Source organism: Nicotiana tabacum, chromosome 23, assembly GCF_000715075.1.
Source record: "Nicotiana tabacum cultivar K326 chromosome 23, ASM71507v2, whole genome shotgun sequence".
NCBI lineage: Eukaryota > Viridiplantae > Streptophyta > Magnoliopsida > Solanales > Solanaceae > Nicotiana > Nicotiana tabacum.
In genome coordinates this window covers 18,692,023-18,704,587 of record NC_134102.1, presented here as the reverse complement: position 1 = coordinate 18,704,587, position 12,565 = coordinate 18,692,023, and positions in this window count along the sequence as shown.

The following is a 12,565-nucleotide window of genomic DNA, read 5'->3' as shown; positions in this document are numbered from 1 at the left end:
GCACCTTTAGCCAACGGACCCTTGCTTGCATGGTTGAACCAAAGCCATGCTCACAAGTCGACACATGATGCCCCTATGACAGGTGCGTCAAGTATCCAATCAGCACGGAGGTCTCGTTCCAACATTCGGCAGTCTGCGGGGCTGGCCGTTCCACACTTCGAGCCTCCAGCGCCACTTTGATGCCCAACGCAGGCCCGAAGGCATTGCGCCATCCATACGAGTTTCCAAACTCGTGTGGATACCTTTGACACTCCTTTGTCATCTAGGCAGGCCCTTGGGGTTCGCCCCCAAGGCAGCTCGTTCTATACGGCTCAGTGGCAGCACGTATGGGGGAGGCAGGTCGGAGCTTTCATCACCTATACCCCCCTTATATATGTTTAAAATTAAAAAGTTCAAGTTGCCCGAGTAGACTGCTCTACGTCAGACCATCAGAAGTACCTTTTCTCACCAGTTCTTGGCCGAAATCACAACTCCAAAATGCGAGTTGTGATATCCTCCCACACTCATAATGTCATCGTCCCCGATGACACATCATGGCTTAAGACATCCCGGAGTCTGCCCCCTCAGGTATGCCCATTCAAGCTCCCTTTGTCCTGTGGGTTGGACTTCCTCGAAGTCCTTTCTCAAAAGGAGGCGTGCCCCATGCACTTCTCCCCCAAGTATCTTCCAAGCGTGCCTCTGCACTTCACCTCCATTCGGTGTTCACTTGGAAAGTGCCTCCGCACTTGCACCCTATGGTGTCTAACTTTGTAATTGACCCATACTAGTCAAATCACACCATGACCCTCACGGCCTTCATGTCCGTCTGAAGCTTTCCTTCACAGGTTAGCACATCATGAGCTCTTTTGACGCCGCTCCCGAAGCCTTTCCCTCCCATAGCCTTAACATGCCCTGTTTGGCATGGCACCCGTAGCCTTTCGCTCCCGTAGCATTAAGACGCCCTCTTGGCATAGCTCACGTAGCATTCTGCTCCCGTAGCTTTCTTTGCCTTCACTACCTTGAAGATGTGTTCGCTTCCAGACCCACGACTTCGCCCTTATGCCTCTTGCATAGGTGGGATCCTCCCACACTCAATGTGGAGGATACATCTTAGCACTGTCGTCCCACTTGGCATTCGGCCAGCACTTGGGACGACCTTTGGTGAGTACTACATTCCCAAAGTCATAGCATCGCCGCATTTCCGAACAAAGCTCTTTGTTTTCCAGTTGTCACTTCCTCAGCAAGTAGCCAATGCTCCCGGTAGTAGTTCAATACTCGCCCTATAGACAGGCGCCCTCTTGGCCCTGCTAGCACGGCTTCCCGATTCGGTGTGCCTCGCACTTGGACACTCTTGGTCCCCGATTATTCGACATACCCCTTTCCAGAATGATGACACCTTCTAACTAGGAAACTCGCCCCATTTCGAAGCTTCGCTATACCCTCGAATCCGTCTCCTCACCTTGGCAATGCCCTCAGGCAACCCAAAGTCTTCTCTTGAAGGAAAGACACTCAGCTTGATGCGTCGCACGCATCCTTGGCAAGATCTCCGCTATGATCATGCCCAAGTTTATAGTCCATGGCTCCCACTCTTTCGCAATATGGTTGCACGACCTGGCAAACATGGCATTCTCTTGGCCATCCGACTCATCGGCATATCACCTCATTCAGTAGCACTTTAGACTCACGAAAGACAATGGAATCACCCATTTCCTTCGTCGACTATCAGTATCGGGTTCTCGATCTTTGGTGGCAGATGAACATCAATCTCTGCTTTGACGTGATCTCGGCACTGACATCCAAAATGCACTCGCCATATCCACCCTTTGCCTTGACGTTGTGCCATGGCATAGTATGGCCTTAATCAGCTTTGATACCAAGTGTCACGGGCCCGAATCCTCACGTTGGGTAGCGGCACCTGCTCGCCCGTGCGGCGCCCACGGACTCCCATCACCATGGGCCAGCCTACTTCCTGTCCCAGGATTTCCCAAGCACAATCTTGTGCCTGTCGGTGGGGCTCGCCCGCAGGCTCGTCCCAATCTGTGCCGCCCGTAAGATGCCTAGGCCCTTGGCCCTAGACATGTCGTGGCGCTCCATTTTAGGATCACAATCCATACGTGCCCTGGGGGATTGGCTTAGGACATGCCTTGTCCTTAGCCCAAGACTGAGCATCGCTCCCGCGTGCACAGCCCAATCCTCAAGCTTGACACTCGCCTAGTGCATCCGCGACTAGTTCGTGCCTCGCCCGAGTAAGGCAACCTTTAGCCCTTGGCCATTGTCATGCGCCTCTTTCGTGCCATGCCCATACATAGCCCTCTTGCAACATGCTTCCATTCCGAAGTAGTGCAGTGTCGCCCACACCTGCACCTTTAGGCCAACGGACCCTTGCTTGTATGGTTGAACCAAAGCCATGCTCACAAGTCGACACATGATGCCCCTATGATAGGTGCGTCAAGTATCCAATCGGCACGGAGGTCTCGTTCCAACATTCGGCAGCCCGCGGGGCTGGCCGTTCCACACTTCCAGCCTCCAGCGCCACTTTGATGCCCAACGCAGGCCCGAAGGCGTTGCGCCGCCCATACGAGTTCCCAAACTCGCATGGATACCTTTGACACTCCCTTGAGTCATCTAGGCAGGCCCTTGGGGTTCGCCCCCAAGGCAGCTCGTTCTATACGGCTCGGTGGCAGCACGTATGGGGGAGGCAGGTCGGAGCTTTCATCACCTATACCCCCCTTATATATGCTTAAAATTAAAAAGCCCAAGTTGCCCGAGTAGACTGTTCTACGTCAGACCATCAGAAGGACCTTTTCTCACCAATTCTTGGCCGAAATCACAACTCCAAATTATGAGTTGTGACACTTAGCTGACACTAAAGTCTTTTCTTTTAAAAATTATTTGATTTTTAGTATTTAAATGTGCATAATTTATTTTTACTTAAAGTCTACTAAATTATGTAAATTAATAATTAAATACTATATTCGCAAAATATTAGAGAGATTATTTTATTTACATGATGCAGTAAAATTGCTTATTTGACGAAGCAATCTTAAAGTTAGCGGCGGAAACAAGTGACGATTGGGGTTGTGATATGGTGGATAGTGGTGATCGTGATAGGTGTACAAGTTTAGTGGTGGTAGTGAATGGTGGTAGACAATAATAAATAGAGTAATAGTAAAAGTTCACCTTAACAAGAATCTTTAAGGAATCGTTTGGTCAATTGTATAGTATAACTAAATTCAAAAGCTGAACCAATTTTGGTGAAGCAGAAAAAAATAGTTTATTTTCAAAAGCACTTTTTTTGAAAAATATCTTTGAGAAAAATACACTTAGAAACAGTTTTTAAAATTTTAGTCAAACACTAATTGATGTTCATAAATGCTTCTCAAATTAATTAACCAAACACAAACTGTTTCTCACCAAAAGTACTTTTGAGAAAAGCACATTTTTAAGAAAAAAACACTTCTCAAAATAAGCTGATTTTTGCAGCTTGGTCAAATGGGCTATAACTTTGCTCATAAATTCTTGGGAAAGGGGCCAAATATACCCCTCTACTTCCGAATATTGTCTACATTTAATCTTCATTATATTATCCGGGCAAATTTACTCCTACCATCAGCAAAGTTTTAAAAATTACCCCTTGAACTATTAGGTAATTCAAAATCTCCCAATTTTCTTTTATTTAAATCACTTGTTATTTTTCTTGCTCCACTATTTTCAGAAATTACTATGATGTGAATGCTAAAGGTACTAGACTATACAAATTATCCATAAAAATTTTTAATTACCATTGCACTCACTTCTCCTCTTGTGATAATGCGTTTGGAATTGGTTTAAAACTTTATTTATTTTTCAACCATATACACACCGTAAAATTAAGTGGGTCTATATAATGTGTATTGTATGTAGCTACTTATCATGTATGTATATGTATATTTGAATATATTTTTATTATTTTTTGGTAAGTATAGAGTTTGATCGACTAACTTAAGAGTACACGGTGCGTAGGCATTTGATTAAAGCAAAGTTGAATTCGACAATGTAAATTCTCCGAGGAACTTCAACTCTATCTCTAATACTTACAAAGTCTCCATAACTTTGGTACAACGAATTCATTAATGTTGGGGAGTTGTAAATACTTTTGGAATTTAAACAAGCTATCTAATTTAGATCCTTCAATTTACTATATTTTATTTACTAACCATTGTATTATTTTAATATATTTTTTCTCTTATTTTTTTCAATGGAAAGAGCATATAAATGCCAACTATTTTGAAAATAGTGGATCAAGAAGAAGAATAAGTGACTTGATTAAAATATTTTGGGAGATTCTGGGTCACCTGACGGATTGAAAGGTAATTTTTAAAAGTTTGTTGATGGTAGATAAATTTGGTCGGATAGTATAACGGAAGGGATAAATTTGACCGAATAATATAACGGAGGTTAGATGTAAATAATATTCGAAAATAAAGGGGTAAAATTGGAATAAGGGTCAAATATACTCTTATACTATCAAAAATAGTCTACATTTACCTTGCGTTATACTATTGGTACAAAAATATCCCGACGCTATCCAATAGTTCGAATATACCCCTCATTTGTCAGGGCTATCCAAGGTAGAGTTCAATGCGATATCATGGCTATTAAAACAAATAAATCAAAGACAAGTCAGCAAAAGATCCAAAAAAAAAAAAAAAGTCCAAATCTTCATCTTGACACGAAGCTTACTAAAAAGGACCACATTTTTATTTAGACAATCCCATTGAAATCATGGCAGAAGGATTTCTGTTTTAGCGTATGAGATTGAAGAGTTGGTTTTTTTTTTTTTGGGTCTTTTGTTGACTTGTCTTTGATTTATTTGTTTTTAATAGCCACGTCATCACATTAAACTCCATCTTGGACATCCTTAATAGAAGAGGGGTGCATTTGAACTATTGGTTAACGTCAGAGTATTTTTGTACTGATAGTATAACGGAGGGTAAATGTACACTATTTTCGACAGTACAATTTTAGACCTTTTCTTAATCGGGAAAATGTCTAAAATTGCCCCTTTACTATACTATATTGTTTACTTATGCCACCCGTTATATTATTTATCCATTTTTGCCCTTACTGTTAGTGAACTTATAATATTTGCCCCTATACCTAACGGATCTATATTGTGACAGCTGAATCACTCCATTTTTTTCATGTCATCTACCAAATGCCACCTCACCATTTTTTCCATGTCATCTACCAAAGCTAAAACTCAAAAATATCAACAATTGTAATAAATAAAAACTAAAACCTAAGTATAAACAACTCTCGAAACCCGGTAGATATAAGTCACAAGCTCTAAAGAGAAATACTAAATATCATTATACATCAGAGTCTAATGAGGATAAGGAAACAACATAATAAAGATAGATGGGGGACTCCGAGATCTGCGGACGCTGGCAGATGTACTTTAAAGTCTCCATGTACAGACTAGCTCACTAATACCTGGTCTGGTAGGCAGTACCTGTATATGCACAAAAAGATATGCAGAAGTGTAGTATGAGTACATCATAACGGTACCCAATAAGTGCCAAGCCTAACCTCGGTAGAGTAGTGACGAGGTCAAGTCAGGGCCCTACTGAAAATAATAAGAAATAAGGCAGAAGATAAAGTAATATAATGAAATGACAGAGAAGTGAAGTAATGAGAATTTACGGAATGGTAATAACACGGAATCAAAGAAGACAAATACAACATGAAAGGAAAGCAAAAGTCTTACAAGTTAAGGAAAGACAACAACAATCAATGTAGCAAATAGAGAAAATCAACAGGGGCACTCCTGAGGTACTGCTTCGTAGTCTCAAAAGTAAATATCTCACAATCTTTCCTTATATCACCGCGTGAGCCTTTATATTTTATTTTGAAAATTATTTTTCCCTTAATAGCATTTCATATTTTAGCTGACCTTATCACACCGCATGACTTCTAATAATTCTCCTACTAGCCACGCGTATCGAGTCCACCTTATCTCACCGGATGCGTTTCAACACCCAAACCTTATACCACCGCATGCGTTTTAACACCCATACCTTATACCACCGCATGCGTATCAATAATCACAAGGGTACGATAGAAACCTCGTGCAACAACCAAACAATCATCTCAACAATAATCACAGAAACCAAAACATAACAACTGAAACAATGATATTTCAAGGATAGCAATTTCAAGTAAAGAATCCCACAATTAAATAAGGAATATGAAATCAAGAAAGCATGTAATTCGACTAAGCATGTAGTACAAGTTGCAAATAAGAGATAAGACAAGTAGACAGGTGAAATTAGGCTAAACGCGATGACTCTACATGCTAAAGTAACTCAGTTAAGGCATAAAAGGAACTACTTAGATAAAACCGGAATTTCAACATATAGCAGTGTACGCACTCGTCACCTCGCGTACACGGCCCTCATATATTACAAATTGTCACAACAATACCAAATTCCATGGGAGAGTGTTTTCCCCCACACAAAGTTAGACAAGTCACTTACCTCAAACCTCGCTCAATCAATCAATAAGAAAGCCTTTTCCTCGATTTTCCAACTCCGATCGACTCAAATCTGGCCAAAATAATTTCATACTATAAATATAACTATAGAAAACTAATTTAAATAATAAAATTACGACTTTAGCAAAGAATTGAAAAATCGCTCCAAAGAGTCGGCCCGGGTACATATCTCTTAACCCGACCAAAATCATAAAACTCAGATACCCATTCGATATCGAGTCCAACCATACAAGAATTACTCAAATTCGACCTCAAATCACCTTTCAAATCCCCAATTTTTAGCCTAAGAAGTTTTTCCAAATTTCCCCCCAAATTTCCAACTAAAACACTAATTAAATGATGAAAATAACGATAGATTCGTGGGAACTAATCAAAAACTAGTCAAGAATCCTTACCCAAATTCTTCCTCCGAAAATCCCTCAAAAATTTGCCTCAATCCGAGCTCTCTAAGTCCAAAATGGATAATAAAATCAAACCTTAAAAAATCACTTTTTTCTGCCCAGCGAATCTGCTTCTGCGGCCTTTTTGTCGCTTCTGCGAGGCCTGGGGCTGCTTATCAGGCGGATTGGGTGGTTATTTACTCTTAACGGTTTGGCTTATCGGTTATCAGCTTTTAAATGTATTAATCCACTAGCCACCCGATAAGATATCGGGCGGATTGGTATCGGTTTAGCTCTTATCGGGCGATTTATCGGATTGTTTGCTGACCGCTGTGACTCAAAATAAAATTCCTATGCTCAGCAGACTACATTCCAGTCTATAGAATATGGCACCTAAGAAGAGAGCTAAATAGAAGAAATATAGAGCTACATTCCAGCGTATTTCCCAGTAGAATCATCTCTGGGGATGAGCCTATTAACAACTTATAACTATCAGAAGAAATAGAAGAGAACACTGGGTATAACACATGACATCAAAATTATCTAATAGTAACTAACTGGAATAGTAAATTATAACTAAATGTCTAATAGTAAATTAGTAATAGATAGAGTATTGGAAGTGGAAGAAGGGTTTTTGATTATTATATATATATATATATATATATATATATTTAATATATATATATATATTCTTAACGGGTTAACGGATTATCCGTTAAGAAAATTAAATAATCCGCCCCCAAACCGATAAGCCGTTAATAAAAAAATTTAATCCGTTCCCCGTCCGTTAAACCGTTAAACCGATACCAATAAGCCATTAAGCTTCGGTTTCGGTTCGGTTTTCGGTTTCGGTTCGGTTTTCGGTTTCGGTTCGGTTTTGAACACCCCTAGCGACGCCGCATCTGCGGAAAACCATCGCATGTGTGGATCCCACTTAAGCTCAGAATTTTTGCTTATGCGGACCATGGCTTGCACTTGCGAGCCCGCTTCTACGGAGAAGGAGACCGCACATGCGGTCGTGTCCAAAACCACTCCTCCAATTTCCGCTAATGCGGAGGAAATGGCCGCGTCTGTGGAGGCGCACCTGCGCCCAGGTGTCTGCACATGCGAGCCCAGCTCCTGGGGGCTCCCTTTCGCTTCTGTGCTTCAACCTCCGCACCCGCGATTCCGCACCTGCGGTCGAACCCTCCATAGTTGCGATGACACCAATAGGCATGGGACTTCAACAATGAAGCTAAGTCCAAAATTCGTCCGAATTCGATCCGAATCACATCCGGGGCCTCTGGGACCCCGTCCGAAAATATCAACAAGTCCTAAAATATCATACGAACTTAATCGAGCCTTCAAATCACATAAAACAATGCTAAAACCACGAACTGCACATCGATTCAAGCCTAATGAATCTTTGAACTTCTAACTTCCACATCCGATGCCGAAACATATCAAATCAAGTCCGATTGACCTCAAAATTTACACGCAAGTCATAATTGATATTACGGACCTACTTGAATTTCCGGAATCGGAATCCGACTCCGATATCAAAAAGTCCACTCCCGGTCAAACCTTCCAAAATCTTTCTACTTTTCAACTTTCGCCAATAAAACTCCGAAATGACATACAGACCTCCAAATCAACACACGGACAAGCCCCTAAGACCAAAATCATCATATGAAACTATTGGAACCAACGAAACTCCGTTCCGGAGTCATCTTCACACAAGTCCAACTACGGTCAACTCCTACAATTTTAACTTTTAATTTAGGGACTATGTGTCCCATTCCACTACGAAACTCTCCCGAATCCGACACCAAGTATCCTGACAAGTAAAGTAACCACAAAATGAGACAGTGAGTGAAATAAATAGGGGGTCGGGGCTAAAAAGTTAAAATGACCGGTTGAGTCATTACACCAAAATCCCACCACAGGCGTCGTGATGGCACCTAGTCTCTAAGATTAGGTAATCCGATTTCAATTACATTTTTTCTGAAGCCATTTTTTTAATAAGAAATCAAAACTAACAACGAAACAAATATAAATATACAACCTCCCATGACTGGTAGTACTGAGTCACGAACTCTAACTGAATACATGAAATGATCACGAGGACCGAATATACAATACTGTTTGATTACAAATTAACAGTACAATGAAATAAAAAGACTCCAAGGGACTGCGACGACTAAGCAGCTCTACCTTGAATCCTTACGATCCCGCTTTAACTCTGCTCAAGTCCGATGTCTCCAATACGTGGCTCTGCACAAAAATGTGCAGTAGTATGAGTACACCACGGTCGGTACCCAGTAAGTATCAAGACTAACCTCAGTGGAGTAGAGACGAGGTACAGTCAAGACATTCACTAGTCTAATAACCTGTGCAATATAGTATACAAAATAATAGGAAACAAAGATCATCAAGGCAACATCAAACAACTAATGATATGCACAGTAAGACAATAAGATCACCATTTAATATCGCTCAACAATTAATAAATACAATTATACCCAGTTAAATCAAGTTCTTCAATTAAATATCTTTCACATATAATTCTTACGAATAAAACTCCTTTTCAAATATAATTTTCTCAAATAATTATTTTTCAAATATAATTGTTTCAATAAATCTTTTCAAATATAATTTTCTCAAATAAATATCTTTCAAATACAATACTTTCTAAGAAAAAATTCTTCCAAATAAATATTTTGAATATAATTCTTTCAATTAAAAAGTCACTATGTGACACCTCATTTCATAATCATGAAAATACGGGTCTCAGTCCATTTTTATATTTTCACGGCACCTCGTGCCCATAATTAAATCATCATATTTTCTATGCGCCTTGTGCCCTCATTTCATATCACAACTGCACGGACAATTCACGTGCCAATTATCATTATCATTTCATCACAGCACCTCGTGCCCACATTTCATATCACAACTGCACGGACAATTCACGTGCCAAATATCTTCATTATTTACTCACGGCACCTCGTGCCCATATTTCATTTTATAATCCGTCTGGCAATGGCCACAGGCTCTCAATTCCAGTATAAATCAGATTGTTATCAATTTACCAACAACAAGACAAATTGCACAAGGTATAAAAATAAACACAAGAAAATCATAACATCACATGAAAATTATCAACATCACAACCCCACATCATCACATATCGCCCTTGACAATCGCCACCATTATCGCTCTTATTGCCACCCTTATCACTCCTATAGCCACCCTTATCGCTCCGCCCATACAATATCAATAGCCACCCTTATCGCTCCTATTGCCACCATTATCGCTCCTATAACTACCTTTATCGCTCCGCCCAGATAATATTCCAACAAACACAATAACAGTGAAATGCTACCCTTATACCCAGATAATATCAACGGTGAAATGCCACCCTTATCTCCCCAAAATAATAACTCACACAACACAATAATTTACACGGAAAATTAACATGAAAATATAATAAAATCAATTCATATCACAATTTGCCCAATGGCCACAACCAAATTTCAAAGATATAACAAAATTAATTAATTTCACAACAAATAGCCCAAGGCTCCACACAATGTATATAACATCCCAAAACAATCAATAGAGATAGAAATTATTCAACATAAAGCAAAACCTTCATTAATGCAAATTTAGATAATTATATTAACACTTATTCTTAAGCTCGCTTAAATTAATTATTTGCAAAAGAAAATTCATATTGAAATTAGTTTTCAAGAAATATTAAACCAACAATACTCACGAAATTTCATAAATATTTCAAGTAACAATCACATCAAATTATCATATAAAAACAAATTCAACAATAAGGATTTAGGCATGGCAAACAGATGATTTAATAATTTTTCACAATTTCCCAATTTACTATATAATAATGCCTAAGATTTTAATTCAATGAATTTTGCACGTATAAGCCCGAGTACGTACTCGTCACCTCGCGTACACGACTTTTCACATTTCACAAATGGCACATAAAACTCAATGCCTAAGGGGTAATTCGCCCACTCGAGGTTAAGCAAGACACTTACCTTTTTGAAGTTAGGCCGATATTCCTAAATAGCCTTCTTGCTTTAATTGACCTTCGGACATCTCAAGTTTATCCAAATTAATTGTATAACTTCATTAAAATTCATCGAAAATAATTCCAGATAATAATACGCCGACTTAAAAGTTTATTCTAAAAAGTCAACAAAAGTCAACGCGGAGCCCGTCCTTCAGAACCCGACATAATTTTTATGAAATCCGAACACCCATTCCGTTACGAGTTCAACCATACCAATTTTATCGAATTCCAATAACAACTCGACTTCCAAATCTTAAATTTTCGTTTTTGGAAGATTTTACAAAAATCTTAATTTTCCTCCATTAAATCCGAATTAAATGATGGATTCAAAGACATAATCATGGAAATTAATAAAAACTAGATAAGAATCACTTACCTCAAACACCAACGCAAGAATCTCTTCAAAAATCGCCTTCTACCGAGCTCCCAATTAGATTTTGAGTTATGAACTCAAACCCCCATTTTTGGGACCTTTAATTTTGCCTAGATAGGCCTTCTGCACGTTCGCGACCTATGTCTCGCGTTCGCGAAGGCCAAAAACTCGCTGCCTCAAATTCTTCTCCGTGTTCGCGTTACCAGCGTCGCATTAGCGAAGGCCTGCCATGCATATCATCGCGTTCGCGTTCAAGCTCTCGTGTTCGCGATGCACTCAAGTCCTACTGCTTCGCGTTCACGATTGAAGCTTCGCGTTCGCGAAGGCTGATGACTCCAGGCCCAGTTCCCTCCTTCCTTCTACGCGTTCGCGACTGGCCCCTCGCGTTCGTGTAGGTTCTTCAGGCATACCTTCGCGTTCGCGAAGGCCAAATCCCAGCAGCCTCAAAACTCCTATTCGCGTTCGCGTGACTCTCTTCGCGTTCGCGAATAAGGAAGTCAAATACCAGATACAACAGTTCCGAAAACAACCCGAAATGATCCGAAACAACCCCGAAATACACTCGAGGCCCCCGAGACCTCAACCAAATACACCAACAAGTCCTAAAACATCATACGAACTTTGCACACAAGTCAAAACTTTGAACGACGAATCACATCAAACAACATCAAAACGACGAATCGTACCCCAAATCAAAATCTATGAACTTTGAACTTTCAAATTCTATAACTTGTGCCGAAACACATCAAAACAATCCGAAATGACTTCAAATTTTGCACACAAGTCATAATTGACATTATGGACCTACTCCAACTTCCGGAATTGGATTCTGACCCCGATATCAAAAAGTCCACTTCCGGTCCAATTTTTCAAAAATTCAACTTTCGCCATTTCAAGCTTAAATTGGCTATAGACCTCAGATTCACAGTCCAGACACGCTCCTAAGTCCAAAATCACCCAAAGGAGCTAACGGAACCGACGAAACTCCATTCCGGAGTCGTCTTCACACAGTTCCGACTACGGTCAAAATCCTAAGACTTAAGCTTCCGTCTTAGGGACTAAGTGTCCCAAATCACTCCGAATCATCCATAAATCAAACTAGACCACACACGCGGGTCATAATACATATTGCGAGGCTGTTCGAGACCTTAAGTCACCGAACGAGGCGTAAATTCTTAAAACGACAAGTCAGGTCGTTACAGTTACACCCCCCACCCTAA